Here is a 26,314-nt window from a genome sequence, read left to right as displayed (position 1 = left end):
TTCTTAAAAATGAGCCATAGGTACCGAGGCTTTCCTTCAAGAACACCCAAATTCCACGTGTAAGTGGTTTGGTTCAGTTTAATGTGTTGGCATCTTCTTTTAAGGTACGATACATTTAGTGGGGTCTTTGAGTTAAGTCTTCTTTTCAACATCTCTTCCGTTTTTAGACTAGGAGTATATTCGTTGATATACCAACACAGGTCATTAATAACAAATTTATTGTTATCGCTGAAAGCACTCTTAACCCCAAAAAGCAATCTATTTTCATTAACATTCCTTTGTAGTTGAAATCTAATTTTAAGCCCATACAGAACTTTATCATAATCACAAAATCCAAATATACCTTAAAAGGGGTACAGCTACGGTAAATCTATTCTCTGCTTTGGTATCATCATTATACATCAACTTCCTTTGCTTATAACTGGGGTTATCGGCTTTTCCCCTCCTCATATGAGGAATAAAACCTTCAGCAGACCCCTTACCCCATTTATCAATTTGTAATATCGCGTGAATTTCATCATTTCAGCTGTTGCAGAGGCATAATCAACCACTTCCACTTCATGCATTCCAATATCCAAACGAATACTATCAAACATTTTCCAGCAGAAATCATTTATGAGTGTAGCGTTTGTGTTAGCTGCAGTCTTAGTGAATTTAAACTTACACAACAAGAAACTATCGGGAAGGTTCAAGTAAGTTTGTTGATTATTTACCTCAAAACTTTTTGTTACATTCGTATTCCAATCTGTTCCCGTTACGGCATTTACCTTGTAATAATCTTCTTTTCTAGTAGAGTTGGAAATTATAATCATATCATCCAAATCATAAATACTGTTAATTACTTCCATACCTTTTTATATATAACAATAAAAAAATATAACAAGTAAATTTATTATATTTAAGAATAATATAAATATTTTAAACTTTTGAAAACCTGACCCAAGTGCCTTAATTATTTCTTGTTTTTCTTGCTGAGTTAGTCCAGTTTAACCTTTTTTAAATTTCTTTGATCGCTTGCAATTTATGAGACTCATTTTGAGCATCTTTTATACTCTTTACAGCACCCACTACATTTCTCACTGCAGAAGCGGTTGAACCAATAAGGTCTTTATGTTTAAGAATAGTAGAACCAATACCCATTGGAGTATCAATTATCCCATCTCCTTTATTTCTAAATTGATGTTCTACACCTTGTTGTCTCTTAGGCATATAGTATCCTCTTTCAGGGAAACATACCTTCACCCTTATAGTACGGTGAAAGGTACATACCTTCTCCAATCCCGTCTCCAGCTGTTTTAACAACATCTTTCCTATCTTTCATAATGATTTTATAGTTTCTCAACTCGTGTTTTTGTACAACAACCATCGTGTTTCTATTCTATGTAGAATAAAAACTTTTTAACATGTTAACTTTTTAACTTTTTTATTTTAAGTTTTTTTCAATTTTGCCCTTTTGATTTTTAGAGGGGTCAATATATGGTTGAACCCCAAAAAAATTGATACAAAAGGTTTTTCAATGGATTCTGGTACCATTGGGCATGCTAAATAACATACTAAAAATCTAGTAACATCTGACTTCTGGAAAGGGGTCATTTTCAAGATGGCGTCCAAGATGGCCACCGGGAGTTAAAAATGGCCATATCTCAATTATTATTCAACCTAGAAAGGTGGTTTTGGTGTCTAACCCTAGGTTTTAGGGCCCAAGGAAATTAATTGAATCAATAAAATTACCATCAGCTAATTATTTAATGACAAGTCCAAGATGGCATCCCAAGGTGACATCCTGATCCACTAAAATAGCTCTGTCGAATAGTAGTCAACCGAGAGAGATATTTTCAGTGTGTATACCTAGGTTTAAGGCACCCAGGAAATCATCAAAATTACTTAAATAAGTACAAAGTAATCAGGTAATCCAGTAAGCCAGGTTTACCAGCCCATTAGGCATTTGTTGTCTTATACAGTTAGTCGCTATTCATCGTCATCCTCCGACTCCTCTGGAAGAAACTTGTTATGTGGATTGTCACATTCCTCAAGTCACATTGTCACAATTCTTCAATTCTTCAATTGTCACATTCTTTTCCATCTTCCTTTAATTCCATCTGGGTCCACAACGATTTGTCCCACTTCATCCTTCAAGCAACTCACCCCCATCACATCACACCTCTCTTTCGCTATCTGCTTTGCAAACCTGAGTACCACTCTCTAAACCTCTTCCAAATCCAAGCGTTCTCCGAACATTTTCCTACATGCCTCCTGCGCCTTTGCTACCTCTTTCTTTGCAGCCTTCTTGGCTGCCTTATAACTTTCATGCTCTGCTTTTTCTGCTCCCGTACCCTTCGCCTTCTGCCACACCTTGAACTTCTTCCTCTTCTCGGCAATCCTCTTTCCAACTTCATCATCCCACCACCATGTTTCCGAGTGCCTCGGTGGTCCTTTTGTCCATCCACGTACCTCACCAATGGCTCCCAACAGACTATCTTTCATTGACATCCAACCACGTTCAAGCTCAACCACATCATCCTCTACCCTACTCAGCCTCTCTTTTAATGCCTCCCTTACTGTCACTTGTTTCAACCTCCACACCTTCATTCTCGGTTGGTACTTCACCCGCTGAGCTCTCCTCGCACCTTTCACCCTTATGTCGCAGACAACCAAGTGGTGCTGTGAAACAGCCTCCCTCCCCCTTGATCACCTTCGTGTCCCGGAGGTGCCCCCTATCTCGCCTATGCACCGCACCATCAGGTAGTCAACGGTTGTCATCGACCCACCTGACGTGTATGTAACAAGCTTATTATCTCCTTTCTGGAACTGAGTGTTACAAAAATCAACAAATCAGCTCCATCAGCAAACTCCAAAATCCTTTCACCTTCTCCATTTCACACACCATATCCATAGTTTGTATCCGTATCCGCAGGAGTGGGATTTGGAACCTGGGACTAAATTTGTTGGACAAAATTTTGGACACCAATTGTGCTATTGGCCACAACAATTGGTGTCGGGAAGTGGGATTTGGGACCCGAACCAAATTTTCTTATCTGTGAAAAAATTTGGTCAAAATTTTGAGCGGCCGAAATTTTATTAAAACAACCAAATTAAATCGTGCCATGGATAACCACGGCTATTGGATGCCGGTGGGGATAGATGAAGAGGAGTTAGAGTCAACCCAGGACACCGGGGAAGGAGTGAGACAATTGGGAGGAATGGAGGAGGAAAGTGAAGAAGGTGTGGCAGTGGGGGTTGCAGGCGAACAAAATGGCGGCGCCTCACACATGGCGACGAGGGCCGTGCCCACTGCACAAATGGGGGTGGTAGACATGCAAGCCTACATGGCGCAATTCATGGCAGGAATAAAAGAATTGAGTGACAAATCCACCAAACAAATGAATGAAATTTGGGAAGTAAGTGATAACATCAATAAAATCAATGGGAGGATGGACGTCCAGGGGAAAAAGATGGATGCGCAAAGTGGCCAAATGAAGGAAATGAGGGAAGAAGTAAGGAGTAACATAAATAAATTGGAAACTAGAATGGGGGAGCAATTGGGAAGTCAATTTGGGGGGTTAGACGTAAAATTGGGGGGATTAGAGAGCAAATTAGGGGGCCAGTTGGAGGACGTGGGTGGCCAGGCCCGAGAAATAAATGAGGGGTTGGCGAGGGAGACAGCCAGGTATGAGATAAAACAGATGGGGAAGGACATAGACCGCAGATCGAGCCGGAAAGGCGCATCGGTACGCGACAGGGTAGCGCGGCTTGAGGAACGCGGGAAAAGCGAGGTTGAGCCAAGCACAGCCGGGTGGGCCGGGGTAGAAATCGCGACCCGGGGTATAGAAAAGCCGACGACCGCAGAATTAGAAAATGTTATTCTATGTGCATCAGCGGTCGTCGAGCTGCATAAAGAAAATGGAATAATTATAGTCGAAATTGAAATTGGAGAGACGGCAGAGATAGGAATTAAACCGGAGAAAGTTATGGAATGCGCGCAAAGTTTGGATTCACATCGCGATGTCGTGCTGCATAACCAAATGGAAAGTTTGCAGGTGGTGGAGGAGCGAAGAAGAGGAAGCGCCAAGGCTGAGTAGGGTGGTGTATGGCACGAAAAGGTTTGGCGCGAAAGGATTTTTCACGCGCTTGGGATCCCGGCGTAACCCGGGCGCTTGTGGAAGGTCCATGGTGTGCTGCATGAAAGGAAATGGTGCAATTGTGAGGAAAAAGTGTGCACCGAAGAGTGAGTGTTAAACAGAGTGTGATTGTGAGAGTAAGAGTGACACAGAGTGTGAGATGGATATGGATGGTGAGAATGTGCGAGGATGCACACCTGAGTTGGTTGTGGAGAGTGTGCGGGGATGCACATTAGAGCGCGTGATTGGGTGTGCGATAGGGGATTGCACACCCGTGGGTAGGTGTGCGCTGAGTGGGTGGATGGAAGAGTGCACACCCATGAGTGGTATGGAGTATGTACCGGAGGAGATTGCACAATAAGGTGTGCGGGGTAGAGTGCATGAAGTGTATGGGAGGCGCTGGAGCGCCAGGATGTGTGAGTAAAGAAAGGGTCGCGAGGTGTGGATGTGAAAATGTGATTCGAGCATCGACACTGACCGGGGCAGCGGTTAGGCCGACGTATAGCCGCAGCGAGCTCTCGGGGCGTGGTGTTCTTTGTGTGCTGCGGGGGCCGGCGGGGATCATTGCCGTGGCGCTCCGACATGGAGCACCATGTACGATTCGTGCCGGGCTCCGCCCTGTATGGTCGGTGCCGCGTCGTAGCGGTGAGCGGCACGATTCCGGGGGAGAAAGGCCAGGTCGGACCTTCGCCTCCTGGCGGGCGTGGTGTTTCGACCGGGGGAGGTTGGGTCATCGGGCCGGAGACCAAAGGGCCCCCGGGCCGGGATGGACCTTGGAACCTTGGCCCGAGTATGCCTCCTCCCCAGAATCGAAAATGCCGGACGGACCCAACCTACAGGAGACAGACCACCAGTATGCATTGCTCGGTTTTTCAAAGCCGAGCTGTGACGAAAATGTATTACGGTGCACCGAGAGGCTTGAGTATAGTGGACGAGTAGTGATGGCAATAGTGATGTAGAGGGATGGTAGCTCTACCACCCCTCACATCCTTTTGGGGCAAAGGAGCTATAGACTTATGGGGTTTGGCGGTGCGAACTAGCCAGGGAGGGCTTGGATAATCGTTAGGGCTCTAGAGATGACCATAGGTGACTTGAGAGTTAGGTAGTGACATTGTACAGCTAGTGGGGACGTAGAGTAGAGTAGTCGGATGATAACGACGGGGGATGTGTGTAGTATAAGGGATGACAGGGGAAGCACCAGTATTAGCGGAAATAGTTAGATTAAATGATGCTGATGAAGCTTAGGATGAAATGAGGAATTGAATGAGAGTCTTGCTTGCTGGTGAGCATGTTGAAATGAGGAATTGAGCGTGGGAAAATCTGAGCGGATGAGGCAATGCTCGGGAAGGATGTGTGTGTGTGTGTGTAAAAGTGTATGAATGGAGTATTGAGGGTGTGTGTCATTGTGTTGAGTGATTGACTTGCATGGTGTGCAAGTGGAGAAGGGTTGTGTGGAATAAATGGTGTGGAGTAAATGGAGTGTGGAATGAGTAGAGTGGAGTGCATGGTGCGAAGGAGTGGATGGGGGGAAGGATGGACCCCTTCACGAATACCCGGGGACGGTAGTTTAAAAGTAGGTAGAGGGAGTAGGTAAATTTTGGTTGGATATTGACATCTGTGGTGCGGATAGTAGCAGAGTACTGCTTGGATGGGTGCATAACTGTATGGAATGGCTGGGCGTGTGAGCCTGTTAGTGCATTTGCTTGGTTGAGCACTCCGCCACTGGTAGTCTGTCGGCCAGGTGAAGCTGCAGGCAGGCTCTGGGAGCCAGGTAGTGTTGAGTAGAGTTCAGCGGGGCCAGAGTATCCCAGGAGAGGACCCGGGTAGCCCAATGCCAGAGAGGGCATCGAGGGGGTAAGCGTCAGGGAGGGCCTTCCCCAGGAAGGTTAGTGTGAGGAGCTAGGCAAGCTCAGGTGGCGACGTTCAGTGGCGGAGGTGCGCAGGTAAGTAGGACCTGCTAGGAGAGCCACACGACCCAGCCCCAAAATTGTGCGAGGGCACAGAATTGAAAAATTGGGGGAGTGAGGCCCCAAATTGGTAGAGCGCCACAGTATGGTCAATGGGAATTGGTTTTTAGAACCGCATTGTGTAAAGTGGCCAATGGATTGGCAGGGCAAGATCCCGGGTAGTTTAACGAGTTAATGTCATTTAGAAGTATAGCTAGGATGAAAGTCTCTTCGCACCATCCGCATCCACTCACCAAGGTGACAGGACTCCACACCAGGTTTTGGCAAATGTTTGGATGGTAAGATGCATCATGACGGAGTGTGACATTGTGTGTTTATTCCATCCCTTCCTTCTTGGGAGGGATTGGAGATGAATTTGGTTTAGGGGGAGATATGGGAGATAAGACAGTAGAGACGAATTTGTAAAGTTGTAAATTGGGTAAATATGGGGTAGGGCAAGGGTAGAGTAGGTGACATGGGGGGGTGACGAACGCTAGGAACGAGCTTTCTCAGCTCGCTCTCCCACGCCCTTCATGTCGCATTGCCTTGTGATTAGGTGTACCCTTGCGCCCTTGCCCCCTGCTAACCTCTGCTTTGTCGTCCTTCCCCACTCATGGAACATGGTCTTTTCTGTCCGAGGGGAGTGTGCAGGTGCCCTGAATTTTGCTGCCTGCACTCTTGCTGCCTGCATGCCTGCCTGCACCAGGACACCCTATGGACCACACGTTCTGTGGTCTGGCACTTATGGACCACACGTTCTGTGGCCTGGCACTCATGGACCACACGTTCTGTGGCCTGGCACCTCTGCTGGGACCGACCATTGTTGCCAGCAGTATCTGGCTTGCGGACCACTGTTTTTAAGTGGCATCAACGCCCAGCAGTCGGACCACCTACGTTGGCCCTGCTGGCCATAAATAACAAAAGCGGACGTGGTTTGTGCCCTTTTTATTAAAAGAAAACATCAAGCAGAAGATTAAGCCAAGATACATCAGTCCAGCAGCACAGGAAGCAGAAGACATCATTTTATTATTTTTGAACTGTGATGACTGTGCATTTTCATGGAAGGTGCTTTTTGGTGCATTTTTTTTTATTAGGGTGCATTTTGTTGGTACATATGGGTATGGTGTATCGGTGCAGTGCATTGCAATTGCATTTTCCTCTTCTCAAATTCTCTCTGCTTTTTCCCACAAAAGACAGGTCCTGGGTTGTAGTGTAAATAATAGTAGTCTTGTAAATAATGCTCCCCACTGGCTTAAATGTTTAGTTTGAGAATAATTCCGTAATTCGGTTAATTGTGGGCATGAGTGAGTTAGATAGGATGCAACGCAGCAGGGGGGACATATCTAGTGTTAAAACTGTCGCACTCAGGGTAGTAGGTTAAAAGTAGCGGGAAACCACACCTAAGTGTCACACTAATTTAAAAGATAGTCCTGATTGTTTCAGCTCGGGTTGAGCCCGGAAAAAGGGGGGTTGCAGTGTTGCAGTTTTGAGAACCCACACTCTTGTAAATAAATATGACATCATCAAAGGGTTAAAGGTTGCACCCCATAGTTAGGCCACAAGCAACACGTAGGCCACCATAGGACTTCAGTTATTTCATCAGTATGTGTTTAGATAAGGTCGTGTTTCCAATAGTTGAATCTGCGTTGTGTCAGTCAAATAAGAAGTAGGCCCCAATCCGTTCATTTTGTCAGCCTCCCTCTCCAAGCGATGCCATTACGCGCCCTCCAGTCTGCCCATGCCCCCTCCCAAGTGTTATGCGCCTCGGCCAGCAGCAGCTGCCTTAGCGCTCGCTCAACACAGCAATAAGCCACGAGGCAAGGCCCGAGAAAGGGGCCGGAGTGCCAGGAAGAAAGTGTGGCCACGTCAACCCACCATCAGGGCATGGCCGGTAAGCGATAACCAGCCAACCAGGGCTGAAGTGACATCGCCGACAGGCGTGGCTTTGGGGCTCATGGAGTGGTCGCTTGGTTGAGTTAAATAAGTGAACGCAAAGCCCTTCTGACCAGAAATGCGCGTAGAGGACTGATGCAGTGGTGCTGATTAAAGGAGGACCTTATTAAAGGAGGGCTTACTGGGAAACGCGCATTGCAAAGGGACTGAAGAGATACACGGTGCACTTGATGAGAGAACTGTTCAAGACGGCGTCGTACGATTGGCGTTGTAAAGGACTGGTTGGAAATGCGCTGTGCGAAAGGACCTTGGTGAGAGGGGGCATTTTGCACGAGTGTGCATTTATTACATACGCCATAGAACACCAGCTTCCCCCCGCTATATAATTGTCCGGTCACGTTCCAACTACACGCGGAGCTGCCTGCCGGGTTTCGTCCGCTGGATCGGAGCCTGGACCGGAGCCTGGACCAGAGCCGGGATGGAGCCCGGACTCGCTGGTGACCATCAACAATCTACACCCCCCATGTGAGTGTGTATGTTTCTCCTGGGTGTTAAGAATAAGACTGTTTAAGGCTGCCCTGTGTAACTGCTTCTTCCTCTTCCTATCCTGTACATTCTTTCGTTTCCTCTTCTCCTTCTTGTACATTGTTAATAAGTTGCCCTGTTCTTTCTTCGTTTCCTCTTATCCAATCGCATTAGTCTTTTCTCAAATGGGTAAACGTGGCACGACCGGAACCACCATAGTCGGGTTTAATCCCTGTTAACAGCCCGAATCGCGGCTCACTTCGCTCGGCGTGTCCACTAACGCCGTTGTTCAGGTGGGAATTATTTCCCTGCTTCACGGTCGGGGTTAGTAATTAGGTATTCGGACTAAATTGACCAATAACCCTACCTAATACCGACCGGAAGGAGCATATAACTTCCAGGACTCGGGTCGGCCAGATAAAAGGACAAGGGGATTAAACCCCCCTTGATAAGGGGAGAGCCGACGTCCGAGATCCGTAACAATATATATACGTTTTTATATCAGTCTGGTGTGATTTTATAGTTCACAATACAGACTCTGACAATCCCGTCTCATGTTCAGATATTAATTAATCTTTAATATCTTAGAACAACAATGTTCATGGAGCTTTATTAACTTTCCAATCCGCAATGAGAACGGCTGGTTCGATGATTATGTGCCCTGCTGGAGGGCCAGTCACCTCCCCCGCAGGACTGGCTCCCTCCGCCCCCCACAACTGCAATCCTTTCTGAGCTTCCAGTTAATCGAGCTCCATTTTTATGAGATCTTGAATGTGTTGTTCCCCTGGGGAGAACATGAGATCGTTAGTTTCTTGCAACATTCGCTCTTGTTTGGCATACAAGGCGTGAAAATCAAAAGATAAGAGAGAAACGCCCCTACTGTTGGAATCGTCCATGAATGTGGATTCCTCGGAATCCAGAATGACGGGTGGATCATCCAGTTTCCCATCCCTGTACTCGCTCTTGTCCAGTTGGGCCATTTGTGCTGAAGAGCTAGAAAAGAATCTCTCCAAGCACATCCAAAGAAGATGCTTCATTATATACACAGCAAACTCCAGTTCCACTATTATGGTGAGACCTCACAGAACCCCACCCAAAAACCTGCTGAACCATCCTGAAAATCAATTTGTTATGCCCAAATATTCCCAATGCTTTTTCCCATCCATGTCCAAAAAGTGTAATCTATCCGTCCCCGTCCCACATTGCCCTACGAACCCTTCTCTGAGGGCTCTTGAGGCTATCTACTACAAGTACTTCCAGTATCACTGAACCCAAATAGCATGTCCGCTTCCAATTATCTGGCAGGTATGGGTACGCCTTGTCCCCGCAGACAAACATGATTCCATGTGGAGAAACTGAATGATTTGAAAAACATCTCATGCCCTCTGATTTTACCCTCTTAATTAAACTGCTGAAACTCCTCAGATCTTTGAGGACACTTTAATTCCCCCAAGACCCCTGAAGACTACCAAGACCCCTGAATGCACCAAAATACCCTAAAGACCCAAACGATCCTGAAGACGCAAAATACCCTGAATATCCAAAAGACCCCTAATATACAAAAGGCCCCGAAGACCGAAGAGACCCTGAAGACCCCAAATAATTTTGCAGTAACCCAAAAATACACTGAAATGGTCAAAGATGCTTATCCCTGGAGATGATGTGTGGTGACTGAAGCTTTTTCCCAATCCAACCCATCCTCTTGGTCCTGGGCGACACTTTGCCTCAATCTGTATCAGGCTTGGTTTCTCTTGAGGGACATTTACAACATTGTTAGTGCAGATGAACCTTCCCAAATCTATCCCACTTTGATCTTTATTCATGAAACCCAAGATCATTCCCCCATTGCTGGCCATACATCTTGTTTCAGTAGCTCTATCATGGCTAGCAGCAACATCTGTGTGCTGGTGTGTTGTGCTGGTGGTGTGCACCATGTACACCATGTTGTGCCTCTGGGGATCTCCATTGCTGAAAAAATGTAAATTTTAGGACAACAACCTCCATTAGAATTGCCAAGCATGTAAAAAACAACAATATTATTTCAATAATTATTCCTAAGGCCAATAGTGACGATTGTATTATTTTAGCTCCCCATTGGCAAAAATATACTGGCAAACCAATGACCCAAACTCTACGATTCTGAAAAACTTTATAATTTGCGGTTCCTAACCTTTTTTTGGATACCTAGTGAGGTCCGAGCCACCTGGGCTGTAGTGTGGTGCTCCGTTTCCAATTCTTCACCACCACCCAGTCACCTGGTTGGTCAGGATTGGCACTGCTCTGTAGCTGGTGCGGGCATTGCTTCTTTAACCTGTGTGTGTAAACCTTTTGCAACTTTTGTTCAGGCTTTACAAAATTCCAGTGCCATTCCATCCATAAAGTGTATGTCCATTTCATATTCCCCAAACTGGCCCTGGGACACAATTTCCTCGAGCTGCAAGGTCAATTCTCCCAAACATCAGCCTTATCAGTGACTAGATATCAATAACTAAGTAAATTAATAACTAATTAAGGAAATATCAATAACTGCAACGATTACATGACACTGTTACAACCTCCAATTCTTTTCCTCAATATTGTTGCGGATACGAGGATTGTGTTTTTTTATTGTGTTGTATTGTATAGTAAATTGTTGTAAATATCACCCTCTGTAAAATGTAATGATTCCTTGTAAATACCTCCGTAGTGTAAAGGTCAAAGGGCGTCCCATAATTAGTCCATAAAGCATACACATCAGCCAATCATAGAATACCCCCGTTCGATAGTTATATCTTTATTATGTGTATTAGGGTAAGGCCTTGTCTTCCATTAAGATGACACTCCATTGCACCAAGTGAAATAGAGTAGATTCCTTTCACTTTCCCCTTTCATCATTGCCAAGCCTCGATTGCCAATTACATCCCCTCCAAAACCACCATTGAACATGTGCTCGGGTCGGGGGAGACGGGCGTGCCCGCCCGTCGTCATCAAGGGCGGAGCCAGAGGGTCGCGCGACCAACCAGGGCCGAGGTGAGCACACCGATAGGCGTGTCCTGAAGGCCGGCGGCTTGATTGCCGGAGGCGTTATAAAGGCGCGCGCGCAAGAAGCAAGGGAGTGGTCGGTGGTGAGGAGTGATTGGACCAAGAGAGAGAAAGAGTGGTTGGACCAAGAAAGAGAACATAGAGAACATCCAAGGAGAGGACATCCCGGAAAGCACAAAGCCTGCTATTCGTCACCTTGCTCGCCAAGGTTGGACTGAGCAGTAGTTAACAGCAAGAAGCCTGTTGTAGTCCTGGAAAAGCACGCGACGTCGACGCAGCAACACAGCAGCTTCAACAACAGCAGCCCCCAAACCGCAGCTCGGGGCCTTGACGGCAGTTTTGAGGAAACGGCACCGCCGATCGTGCTGCAGTACCCTTGGACCTTCCTCTCCCTCCAGCCATCCATCTCCCGCCAGTCCTATCATCATTCCCCGCGTGAGTCTGTCCTTGTTTGTTCTGTCCCTGGGTTAATTAAGACTGCATAGGATAAGCTAGCGATTTTCACTGTGTCCTTCTGGTCCGTCCCTCTGTCTATTTTATTTTATTATCCTTCCTCTTCCTTGGTTATTTTGAGCCTGTATATAGTAGGAATAAATTTAGTAGTATTTCCAACCTTTTCACCTTCTTCTTCTTCTTCTTCACATCCGTGTCGCTTTTGTCTTTTCCATATTGAATAGCTGTGGCGCAATCCGGCCAACGTTCGGGGATCGGGTTAATCGAGGTAACTGTTAGGCCGCGGTGCCATCCGCTCGGCAAACCAACATCCTTATCCGCGGACCGTAACAATATCATCACACAGCTATTTTCAAACACACTGGTTCTAGCAGTATCAATTAATTATCCATTTTTTAACACATTATAACTCTCTTCTCATCAAATATTCTTTATTTTACAAAATCTGTTGCCAAAATCTGTATTTTCCTCCTCTCCTTTTTAATAAAATAGACCATTTTCTCTAGCCATGGAATAGTCCATTATTCATATGAATAATCATAAGAGCTCTGTAAAACATCTCTATCTTTTAAACTTAGCCAATTGTTTTGCCCCACATGTTTGCCCCCAAAAACAACAAGTCACATTCCCTGTATATTGCCAACATTGTTCATAGTTTAAGTATCATCCAGAACTAAAATTTTATTAATCGATCAACTTGTAGATGCATATATTTATATTCCATTAACCCAAGAGCTCTCAATTTTGGTCACAATTTTCCAATGTCTAGTGTTACGGATTCGTCATTTCCGTTGTTGTGGTTTTCATCCACTGTAAACATTTGTGATTCCATGTACTATTATTGTTGTCGTTTAAGGGAAATAGATATTGCTATTTTCAAAAGGTAAAAAAAAGTTAATGTTTTAAATGAAACCGGAACCGGACGACGAAGAAGAGGAAGAGGAAAAAAAGAAGGCGGAGCGAGTGAGTCGGACAAGAAGGAGCCGAGCGGCGTTGAGGTTTTGAGCCAACGCGAGCGAGCGGAGGTCACTAGCGAACTTTTGGTTTCCCGGGAAAGGGATTCCTGCGACAGAGTTGTTATCGCTGTGACAGATCAACCTGCGTGTCAGGTTTTGCCGTCGATTCCGAAGAGAATCATCATCGGGCCATTACGTCTCGAGTAACGGCTGTCAGCCATTTTGACTCGCGCGCTTTGCGCGTCGTGCAAGGTTTCTTTGCTTCGCTTCAGCCATTTTCACCGCATTCAGATGTATCTGGTGTGTGTGTGCAACGTGGCTTTTGAAGGTTAATTTGTGGTTCGCCGACTGTGAGCCGTGAAACATCCATACCCGAGGGTGTGATTTCCCAGTCTCCTTGAGGGCACCTTTGAGCAGCTTTGGCAGCGGGACTGTACTTGTCATCCGAATGGGATTCTGGTCTCGATTGGACATCGTTCTGATGATGGCTGGAGCGGATCGACTTTGGCTTGAAGCCTGAATCAACTTTGGCTTGAAGCCGGGAAAGAGACAACGACTTTGAATTGATGCCGGAATAGAGACATTGGGGAATGTTCTTCTTGTTTCACTCACTTGGAGCACAGTTATATATTACGAAACTGATGGTACCATAATAGGATATATATTGATTGTACTTCTGATTACTATTATTGTTGTACTGTTATTCTTGTGTGATCTTAATACAATATTTGTTTGTTGGTAACAATTGGTGTGGCTTCACCATTGATCTTTGACAAACAGAATAACACATTTTTCTGCCGTGACTCCTCTCGGGGCTCAGAGGTACACCGTGCCCAGGGGGTTGGGTAGGAGCAGGTAACACTAGGAATCCGTTTTGTCCTTCCTCCACCAAGTATTATTCGGAACACTGGAAACATATTTCCACAAGTTTTGTAAATGTTCCAAATTTACATGTTATTTTGCTACATTAATTACATTTACCCACTACATGTTCACATCTCAACCCAATCGGAAAACATGTGAACTACCCCTAATATATGTCTGTACCCACAACATGGTTGTATATATTTTACATACCATTGCCCTTGAATTCGTGATCACACACCTTTCGTACTCAAAAACATCATGATAACACACAGTCTTTATCAATTTTGTATTCCAAAGTTGGGCCAGATCTGGATTCCAACTTGAATCAAAATCTAATCGGCTTATCCTCATTATTTTAATCAATTTATTTGTCAATTTTCCAAATGGCTTATTTAACATTGCCCTTCACTCGATTTCTCAACGACGAAGAATACAACCTCTTCTCTGCAACTATTCTTCGACAGACAAAAATTTCTTTCCTCATGAATGCAACTCCATTCATAAAATAATAATTTAACCCATTGAGAATGTTTCGTATACATAGATATCTGGAACCTATATCATATTCAATTTAATGGACCACCTTTAGAGGCCATTTTTCCCCGCAAAGCAGGGGTGGGCCTTTTTGGGGCACCTTATCAATTTTGTTTCTTATCAATTTTGTTTCTTATCAATTTTGTTATCAATTTATCAATTCAATATCAATCAATTTAATATCAATCAATTTAAATTTGTTATCAATTTTGGGCACCGTGGTCCCCTTTTTGAAGCAATGTTTTATGGTCGGATGCCCTTCCTGCCACCAACCCTGTTAGTTGCCTCTTGCAACACACAGGGAATTACCAGTGAACTGTTACTCAATTTGCCAACCTCGGAAGGATGATGGGCTGAGTCAACCCCCTTAATATTAATTCAGCGATCGACTGGGATTCAAACCCAGGATCCTAGGATCCCAAGCCAGAACCCTAACCGCTAAGCCAACACCAGGCTACCCTATTCAATTTAATGCAACCTTTAAATTTAATTTTAATCTAATTTAATTTTAATTTAGTGCAACAATTCAATGCAACATCTCCAGATGCAAATACAAAAATGACAATATGACAGGACAATCCAACCGCAGGGTGCCGCAATCTCCTGCAGGCACACCTGTATTTCACACCTTATGCACCCCACGTGAACTGAACCAATCTACGCAAACATATACCACTATTTATTCACCACTCAGCTCCTCGATCACAACTCATCAAATATTAGATGGTATTCACAGAACTAGATGGTATTCACAGAACATCCACCCTGCGCAGCCAAACTGCCGTGAGCCAACCCCTCTGTTCCTGAACACCTCCCTTCCCTGATCCAACATGGCTGCCAGACCAACCGAGTGATGACATCACAAATCTATACTCTCTAACACAATTACTGCACAGATCATGCCCAACGCATTTCAAACCGACCAGACCAAACGTTGTCTCTGTCGAATTGTGACGTCACTATATGATATCATAACCCCATCCATCTCTTGGTCGCTTTAACATACAATTGAAAAAAGGAAGGACAAACACAGTTTGATGCAAACTTAATGTTAAGCAAATTATTACGAACAGCAGTTCCAATATATCTTTGTTTAATCATTATTTTTATACATGACAGACAGACAGACACATCATTATACATGACATCACATTCACACTGGACAGAGGATTCACATTCACACTGGTCTGGACAGAGAGTGGGATCATTATTATTTAATCATTATACTTTATTAATCTGGATATCCTAGTTTAGGGAAGAAGAAGCTCTACATCTCCTAGCCATGCGATCCTTAAACATCTCTCAGACACTAAAATTGTGTCAGACCCCCAACCTTGTCAGTCAGACCACAGACCACAGGCCACAGACCTTGTCAGACATTGTCATTCTTCAGACACCACACCACAGGATATATATTCTATTTAAAAGCTTACAAAAACCTCCTACCTTCTCTACAACACCTCTGTGACCCCCAAAAATCCTCTGCAACCTGCCTGGCAGAGCCTGGCAGATTGAAACTCTAACCACTCTCACCTATATTCCTCTATCTTTACCTTGATATTGTACACCTATTGTGTAAAGCTTCACTTCCTAATATCACTTGGTTGTGACTTTTGGTGGTCATAACTTGATATACCCGCAAGATATTACTGAAAAATCAAGCTTCATTTATAAAATTCCCTTGCCTCTAATTTTACATTATCCAATCAATGATGTAATCTGTCACACAATGACCAGCCGTCACACAATGCCTACCCCTGCCAAATTCCGTCCGAATCCGTCCACACCTTCCTGAGACGTCCTGCCCACAGATAGACAGACAGACAAACAGCCAGACAAATAGACAAACAGCCAGACAAAAGGGCTAGCGAGCTTGGATTTGAATCTTAACCCCATGATAAACTGTCATCCCTCAGATACACGTTAAAACCGGCATCTCGTCTTCGTTGGCATCTGTCAAATATCCCACGTTGTCCCTCTTAAGGGTAGGTGAGATATCTCTGGCACCCTGGTACAGATTGCAACTTTCTGCCATAATTCTGCCGTTTCTGGTACAAATGTGTGGAGGACAACAGAGGACACTGCATCACCGGCACAGCTCCATTCTTACCATCATAACTTTAACGAAGATTTCCTCTGTTCACAAATTACATACACAATTTCAGTTTCAACCCCAAAAAAATTATTTTGTCCCGATTTAAGTCCCTCTTATGTCGTTAAATTAACATCCAGTGGGTTGACCCAGCCTATCATCCTATCAATTAACTCTGACTTTTACTCCCATGCTAAATCTGTGGGGAAATAATTATATACATGTTTTAAAAACCTGTCCACACACGCTCTCCATACAGGCTCACTCTAGCCTGCCATTTTCCACGAGCAGACAAAATGGACATTGAATGTCAATAAAAATCCAAACTGACACCATCTATTTCTTAGCCCCAAATTTACTCAATTTAATTTTTTGCTTTTACATCATTCCATAACATCATATAATATCATTCCATCATACCCAATTTGGTCAGAATCTCATCCCTAGTTCGCAAGTTATCGCAACAACAGGATATCTGACCCTTGACCTCTGAACCAAAAAATGCAATCAATGACATCTCACGTGACATAACATCATCAAACTACATATACTCATCCAATACACATCGACATTGCATAATTTATGCAGGCAATACACTAAGTCCTGGATTTGGGGATGGAGTTAGGGAGGGAAAGAATACAAAGGGCATTTGCATCCAGATTCCAGGAAGCACTCTGGGAAGCATTTGTACTCCAGGAAGCATTTTCAGTCCAGAAAACATTTTACACGAACAGTAGACCACAGGTAGGTCATGGGACAAATTGGTCGAACAAAGTCGAAATCGGTGGAACAACTCTCCATGTACAGCTTTCCCTGAACCATATATTCACAATTTAAGAAAGTCGCTTATGTGTGTGTATATGTATGTGTGTGTGTGTGTGTGTGTGTGTGTGTGTGTGTCACATCGCAACCAATCGCATCACTCATTTTATATTCAAACCCCAGGCTGCCCAATTCAGAGGCGAGCAGGCACACTCATCCAGCTGGCAGATATGCCGCATCCTAGAGCATATGAATCACGCATAATCCTGAGCATTCATTTTATCCTGCCTGTTCAACACCAGGACGGCTCGATCCAGTACAGTGCAATCAATTTGTAATCTAAAACTTACTGTACACGAGATAGCAGTCTGCGAGGGATGTAGGTGGGGGCATCTAAGCCCACAAATCCCAACGACATTTCACTTCGACCAAAAAAAAATCACAAAAGTCCAAAACATTTTAGAATGCCAAACATCAACTCACAACGATCCCACCCCACAGCATGACACCTGCAGTAACACCACAACACCTGTAACAATCCGACAATTCCAATACAAAAATACACCTGTAACAATTCACCTGTTATCACACCTGTTATGACACCTGCTGTAACACCACAACACCTGTAACAATATCAATACAACAATACACCTATAACAATTCACCTGTTGTCACACCTGTACACATCTCCAAAAACAACAAATTTCAATATTCATTCATATTCCATTCAATCTTTCACTCAACTAAAAAATCATTCATTCATTCATTTTTCCACCAAAACTCATGATCATAGGGGATAGGATCCCTGCCTTGGTCTGCCTTTTTCTGCCCTGATCTTGCCTTGATCCCTGTCTTGATCCCTGTCTTGTCCTTGATACTGGGATCGGGACCTGGATACCTGCGCCATACCTGGCTCGTTTCTGTCTTTTTCCAGCCCATGAGCTGGGCATATAATCCTGCATATTTTGAGTTCATCTCCCTTCTGACACACTCCTTCATCCCTTCCCTGGAGGCCTCAACCAGTTTTCCATGATTTAAATTCTTAAGCCCTATTTCCCTCTCAGTGAGGTCACTACTCTTCACTCACTACTTTCCAGCAAGGTCCAACCTTGATGCCTTATCTCAGAAGTCCCACTTCTGTTTCCCTGTTCCAGCAAGGTCCAACCTTGATATCTTATCTCAGAAGTCCTATTCCTGTTTCTCTAAAATTTGTCCCACTCTACATAAACCACTATTTATTCTCTTTTACCACGTTAACAATTCTCGTCTGAACTCGCTCAAGCTAAGGAGAAGAGGGATAAGACTCTTTACCTGGTCACGACAACAACTTGCCCCCACAGAGAGATATGAAAAGGTCTGTCTCACCTTGGTCCCTATGTTAAGATGTGCACTCTGAGCCAGTTGCTGCCGCCTCCAGGAGTAGTCGGTCCTCTTGTCAACAGCTTTGGAGATCCCGGACGGGCCCCCAAATGTGGTGGTTGAGATGCGGTATCTGCTGCTCTGACGAGAGATCAAGACACTGCACTGAGAAAAAACAGTTGGTTTAATAAGTATAGTATAAACCACATGTGGGAATTCCAACCGGAAGCCTCTCCTCAGTGAAAGACACATGAAACCCCACTTGGAGTTTGCAAAAAAGCACCTAAAGGACTCTCAGACTGTGGGAAACAAGATTCTATCATCTGATGAAACCAAGATTGAACTGTTTGGCTTCCGTCTGGCCACTCTGCCATAACGCCCATATCGGTGGAGTGTTGCAGTGTGTTACGTGCTCCTCCCCAAACCCCGGTCACGGTGAACCTCTGAGCCCCGAGAGGAGTCACGGCAGAAAGATGTGTTATTCTGTGTGTCAAAGATCAATGGTGAAACCACACCAATTGTTACCAACAAACAAGTATTGTATTAAGGTCACACAAGAATAACAGCACAAAAACAATATTAATCAATTGTACAACAAATATATAATTCCTATGATGGTACCTTCAGTTTCGTACAATGTAACTCACTGTGCTCCAAGTGAGGGAAAAGAACATTCCCAATGTCTCTATCCCGGCATCAAGCCAAAGTCGATCCACGCTCCAGTGATCGTCAGAACGATGTCGTATCGAGACCAGAATCCCGTTCGGTTGACAGTCACACTGCCAAAGATGGGCAAAGGTACCCTCAAGAGGCGACTGGGAAATCACACCTTTGGGTATGGACGTTCAACGGCTCACATACGGCGAATCGCAAAGTCCCACTCAAAATCCACGTTACACACACAAACCAGGTTAACGTCTGGATGTGGTGAAATGGTTGAAGCGAGGTGAAGAGCCTAGAGCGATGTGAAAATCGGGCGCGAGGCAAAATGGCCAACGGGCCCGAACTCGAGGCGTAATGGCACTCCAACGATTCTCTTCGAAATCAACCACAAAACCTGTCACGCAGGTTTATCTGTCACAGCGATAACAACTCTGTCACAGGAATCCCTTTCCCAGGAAACCCAAAGTTCACTCATCACCCCCATTCGCCAGCGTTTGCTCAAGACCTCGAAGCAGCTTGGCTCCTTCTCGACCTCACTCGCTCCACCTCCTTTTCCTCTTCTTCTTCCTCTTCTTCTTCGTCCGGTTCCCGATCTGGTTTCCAATTTCTTTTTAAAACATTAATTTTTTTTACCTTTTGAAAACAGTTATCTCCAATTCACTTAAACGATAACAATAATAGTACATGGAACCAAAAATGTTTACAGTGGATGAGAACTACAACGGAAGTGACGAATCCGTAACACTTCCTCCCCTCAAGAAAGAAAGTTGGAACATCGTGAAAACTTTCTTTGCATGCAAAAACTATTTTAACAAACAAAAGTAAAACTCACACCCAAATGGTCAATTCACGTGAGCAACAATAATTATTAATATTCCCCAAAATAAAGCAACAAAACTTCAAAACAACCTACAGGAATTTCCAAAGTTAGTTCACTCTGGATAAAGCATCAGCAACGACATTGTCCCTGCCCTTTACATGCTCAATTTCCAAGTTGAACTCCTGCAAAGCCAAACTCCATCTCATCAACCTCTGGTTTTTATTTTTCATTTTTTGAATGAAGGTTAAGGGGTTGTGATCAGTGAAGACATTTATAGGAAAGGTAGTAGATCCCAGATACACCTCATCATGCTGAAGCGCTCGCAGGAGAGCAAGGGTCTCTTTTTCCATGGTGGCATAATTTGCCTGATGTTTGTTAAACTTTTTCGAATAGTAGCACACTGGGTGATCCACGCCATCACCATCTTCCTGTAATAGAACTGCCCCAGCCCCCACATCACTTGCATCAATGGCCAACATGAATGGTTCTTGAAAATCCGGGGCTGCTAGGACAGGAGAGCTCATTAATATCGCTTTGATCAGACATCAGAAAAATTCCATCAGACATCAGAAAAAAACACATCAGAAAAATTCCTGCAGAACCGCCGGTACCAACCAGCCATACCCAAGAATCACATAAGCTCCTTCTTCCCTTTTGGAACTTGGAAGCGATCAATGGCTTCTATCTTGGCTGTCACCGGTTGCACCTGACCCTGACCTACTACTTGGCCTAGGAACACCACCTGTGCTTTTACAAACTCACTCTTAGATAAGTTGATGGTCAACCCTGCCTCGGTCAGTTTCTTGAAAAATGCATGAATTTGTTTAATATGATCTTCCATGGTCATAGTGTGGATGATGACATCATCCAGATAAGCCTCCACCCCCTCAAGGTCTGCAATGAGCTCATTAATCAGCCGTTGAAATGTAGCAGGCCCGTTTTTCAATCCAAAGGGAAGAACCTTGTACTGATACAACTCATTTGGTGTGACTAAAGCCGAGATTTCCTTGGCTCTATCAGTAAGAGGTATCTGCCAATACCCGTTCAGCAAGTCAAATTTAGTTACAAATTTAGCTGGGCCTATTCTATCAATACAGTCATCAATCCTCGGGATGGGACATGAGTCGGTCTTGGTCACTGCATTAACCCGTTTTAAATCCGTACAACAATGAAAACTGCCATCGGGTTTTGGAACCAACACACATGGTGAGCTCCATTCACTGCTGCTTGGTTCGATGATGTCATTCTCCAACATATACTGAACCTCCTTCCGAAGATACTCCATCTTCACAGGGTTCATCCGATAGGGGTGTTGTTTCACAGGAGTGGCTTCCCCCACCTCAATATCATGATATACCAACTCAGTACAACCAGGTACATCTGTGAACAAATGTGCAAACTCAAAAATTAGGCTGGATAGTTGTCCTTGTTGTTCCCTCGTCAAATGAGCTAATTTCTCATCTCAATGACTCAACACTTCCGTGTTCGTCAATCTGGGACAAACCTGGTCATCAAAGTTATCAAACTTCACACCGGCCTCAAACTCTGGATTCTCTTGCACCCCGACTACAGGCACGACAGGTGAGACAGGAACCATTTTTCCACAGGCTTCCTCACATAATATTTCTTCAGTCGGTTGACATGACACAGCTGCCGCTTTTTCCGTCGGTCGGGAGTTGTCACCAGGTAATCTGTTTCATTAACCCTCCTTTCGATTGCTTGGGGACCAAAATATCTAGCCTGTAGTGGCTGACCTGGAACAGGAAGCAACACTAACACTCAGTCCTCAGGACTGAAATTTCTTATCTGAGATTTCTTGTCATGTCTCACTTTCATTTTATCCTGTGTCACTTTCAAGTTTCTTCTTGCAACTTCACAAGCCTTTGCCAATCTGTGCCTAACCGTTGACACATACTCTACCACTGTTGACTGTGACTCCTCCTGTAGCCACTGTTCTTTCACCAATTTCAATGGTCCTCGAACTGCGTGTCCAAACACAAGTTCAAAAGGACTGAATCCCAATGACTATGGAACAGATTCCCTCGTAGCAAACAACAATAAGGGTATTCCTTCATCCCAATCCTTGTCACATTCAAAACAATACGTTCTGATCATATTCCTCAATGTCTGGTGAAACCTTTCCAAGGCCCCTTGGCTCTCGGGATGGTAAGTACTTGATCTTACTTGTTCCACTCCCAACAGGTGTACCACTTGCTGAAAAAGTGTTGACATGAAATTGGAACCCTGATCAGACTGGATGACTTTAGGTAGGCCAACCAAAGTGAAAAATTTAATCAAGGCCTTCACAATAACTGCCGCAGTAATTTTTCTAAGAGGCACTGCCTCTGGGAACCTTGTGGAAGCACACATGATGGTCAGCAAATACTGATGTCCAGCCTTAGTTTTAGGTAAATGGCCAACACAGTCAATAATGACACGGCTGAATGGCTCTTCAAAAGCTGGATTTGGTTTTAAAGGTGCGGATGGGACTTTCTGATTAGGTTTTCCCACCAGCTGGCAAGAATGGCAAGATTTACAGAACTACGCCACCTCACGTCGCAATCCTGGCCAGAAAAAATGCACCAATATTCTGTCACAGGTCTTGTTCACTCCAAGGTGCCCGGCCAAAGGTGTCTCATGCGCCAAACTCAGTATCTCCTTCCGGTATGGCGGTGGCACCACAATTTGTAATGAACTTTCCACTCATCGTTTGTTTGCACCTCCGGTGGTCTCCATTTTCTCATGAGTATTTCCCATTTCATGAAGTAACCAACAGGTATCTTCATAGCCTCTTCCTCTGTAACGGCTTTATCAATCAAACTCCGGAGCTCCGAATCTCCGTGTCGTTCTTCAACAAGTCTCTTTCAGACCAGCACAGTTTGTTCAACCTCATTCCCAGATGTCTCCGACGGACACTCCATTTCCTCTTTTGTTCCAGATGCCACCTTTTCCTTATGTTCCTTGATGTCACTCCCTTTCCTATTACCTCTTTCCGAATTTTCCTCCAATACCTCTAAGGAACCCAAATCCACATTGCCTTCCTTCTCCTTCTCTTCAGAGCGCTTCCTACCCATAGCACGAGTCACTGCACAGGATGGAAAGATACCCGGATTTCTCCTGCTCTAACTGTGTGGTGTTATTTTCCATACTAGGCTTTTCAATCATCGGATTACCAGAAACTCGACAACCGGCCAAATCATTCCTGATAATAAAAGAGATTCCCTCTACAGGAAGAGTGGCTTGTCACCCCACAGTGACCGGTCCTGACACCAACTCAGACTCTAAATGGATGACATGAAGAGGAGCTTTAACATAGCCACCAACCTCCTGTAAAAGAACACTAACACCAGTTGCCGTCTTCTCTGACAATGGCAAGATGCCTTCAAGCATCAAAGATTGATGTGCTCCTGTGTCCCTCAATACCCTAACAGGTCACTGGTTCGATAAGTCCCCATCCAGTGACACAAACCCCTCTGAAATAAAAGGTTTGTAACCCTCTTGGACAAGGTCGTTCTGTGATGCCGTAACTTTGGCATGGGAACTTTCACAAGGCACTGTCCTAAAAGGACGATTTCTCTAATTGGCCAATGCATTCAGAATTGTACTAGTCTGACTCCACTCCTGATTTTTCCTTTTCAGGGCGTAACATTGGGACATCAAATGCCAGGGTTTCTTGCAAAAAGCGCAAGTCGGCCCGGAGGAAAAACTCGTGGTCTGCCTTGGGCCCCCCGGAAGATAGGTATGCCTTGGAACTGCAGTCTTCTGATCCCTAAAAGTCGCGGTATCAGATTTGTCCCCATAGTCCTCTCTCAGCCACCTCCATGAAAATTTGTTCTCCGAACCTGATTTACAATAACTCCCCTGGCTAACTCTAGGCGGGAAGTTAGGTTTGTGGAACCCCATCCTGTGTGTCAAGGCATAGTTGCTGCCTATATAAGAAAGCCACGGTTGCTGCCTCATACAACTCTGGGACTTTCTTTTCATCCAGATGTACTTTAATGTCCGCGTGGACACACTGTTTGAATATCTCCACCCAGATCAATTGTCGCAACAGGTTGAAGTCTTTCCCAATCTCCTTCGAGTCACACCACCTATCAAACATGGTTTCCTTCATTCTGGCAAACTCCACATGGGTCTCACTCTCCCTTTTCCTGGCATTCCTGAATTTTTGTCGGTAAACTTCAGGGACCAATTCATAGGCTTTGAGACTGGCTTTCTTCACTATCTCATAATCTGCACATTGGTCAATCGGTAAAGCCGAATAGATATCTTGACCTTTACCCACCAGAACACTTTGCACTAACATAGTCCAAGACCCCGCAGGCCATTTTAGCATTTGAGCCACCTTCTCAAAATGTAAAAAAAACTTTGCTACCTCCTTTTCATTGAAGGGTGGAACCAGCCTCACATGCCAACCAACATCCCAAGAGTTCTCACTAATTGTCGAACTAGCCGGCATGGATACTACTTCTCTCCATTCTCCTAGTAATTCCAGCTCCTTGAGTTTAAGTTCCTTCTGATACTCCATGTCCCATTCCGTTAACTCCCTTTTGGCTCTCCTTTCCACTGCTTTTTCCTCTGCGCTTCTTTCTTCAGCTTTCCATTCCAACTCTTTTAACCTTTCCTGGCTCTTCAGTTGCATCTCCATTTTCCGGAGCTCCACATTTCCTTTTTCCTCGGGTAACCAATCCAAGGCTACCTCTTCCCATGTTCCTTGTCCCACTAGAGACTCCACCACCAATGTCTGAATCTCTGCTTTCTTCATACTAACTCGGACTTCCAAATTAAAATATTTGGACAATATCATGAGTTTCGATCTTTTTAACGCCTGGAACTGTGCCTCATTAGGGGACGCCGCAAACTTTTCTGCGTCAAACACCATGGTGACTATCAGTTAGCACCTGTTAACCTTCACACAAAAAAAATCCAATTTTTTGAAAAATTTGGGAATGTTAGTAAATTCCAAATTTGGGAATTTTGGGAATGTTAGGGAATTGTATCCTGGACGAGCCCCCAATTTCTGTTACGTGCTCCTCCCCAAACCCCGGTCATGATGTACCTCCGAGCCCCGAGAGGAGTCACGGCAGGAAGATGTGTTATTCTGTGTGTCAAAGATCAACGGTGAAACCACACCAATTGTTACCAACAAACAAGTATTGTATTAAGGTCACACAAGAATAACAGCACAAAAAAATATTAATCAATTGTACAACAAATATATTGTTGCAGTTTTTAGAACCTTCACATGAAATTTAGTATTAAATTTCCTTATAAATAACCCCTGTGTACATTTCCCCTTAATTGGCTGTTAAATGAAATAATCGCACCTTAGTTAGTTCATCGCACCACGTAGCGAACCATAGGATCTCTCCATAGTTATATCCTTATTATGTGTGTCAGGTAAGGCTATGTTTCCACTAGTTGACCTTACATTGCATCAATCAAATAAGATAGGATCCCATCCGGTATCCCCATGGCCTCCTAAAAGTGCCAATGAAGCAGCGTCCGCTGCCCCCTTTGGGTTGGCTCGTTTAATTGCCCCAAGCCGCCATTGCCCATGTGCTCCATCTCCGAGAAGAAGGGCGTGGCCCCCACTTCGTCATCAAAGGTGGAGCCAGAGAGCCCTCATCATCTAAGGAGGAGTCAGCCAGCCCCGATCGACCAACCAGGAGTGAGTGGGCATGGCTTGAGAGGGTGTGGAGAGAAACATTGAGCAGGTTCGCGAGGGTTCCAAGGGCGGGGTTATAAAACCCGTTGCAAAAAGCCCCCACCGCAGATGAGTGACAGAGCCTGAATCGAGAGTTCTGTGGAGGGAGGCGCATGAGCAAGGAACACAAGTGGGGAGGATTGTTCATTGATTTGCTTGGCGCGAACGTCCTGCGGCGAAAGAGAATCGGCACGCCCTGCTCGCGATACAAACCGGCACTGACGGCAACTGCCAGAACCAACCTCCAAAAGAACAAGTGCGTGCACGCGAGCCCCGATGTCGTGCCGCGATCCTCGGACCTCCCTGTCGCCCGTTCTGTGGACCACCTGAACCTTCTCATCCCTCCATTCATTCCTGCCTGCAATTCCCTATTCGTGTGAGTCTGCCCGTCGTCTGTCCTTTGTGTTGTCTGGGGTATAAGTTATGCTGGTGTAAGTAAGATTTGCTCTGTGTCCTTCTGCTCCTTCCATTTCCCTGTAAATTACATTTCTTTTCTTCTCTTTGGGTTTTTGTGTAAATAATAATAATAAATCCTGTTATTTCTTACCTTTGGTTTCCTCTTCCTCGTCCGATCGCTTTAGAGATTTCCCCATTGAGT

The sequence above is a fragment of the Myxine glutinosa genome, chromosome 1 (genome assembly GCF_964187855.1).
Source record: "Myxine glutinosa chromosome 1, kmMyxGlut1.1, whole genome shotgun sequence".
NCBI lineage: Eukaryota > Metazoa > Chordata > Myxini > Myxiniformes > Myxinidae > Myxine > Myxine glutinosa.
This window is presented reverse-complemented; position numbering follows the sequence as displayed.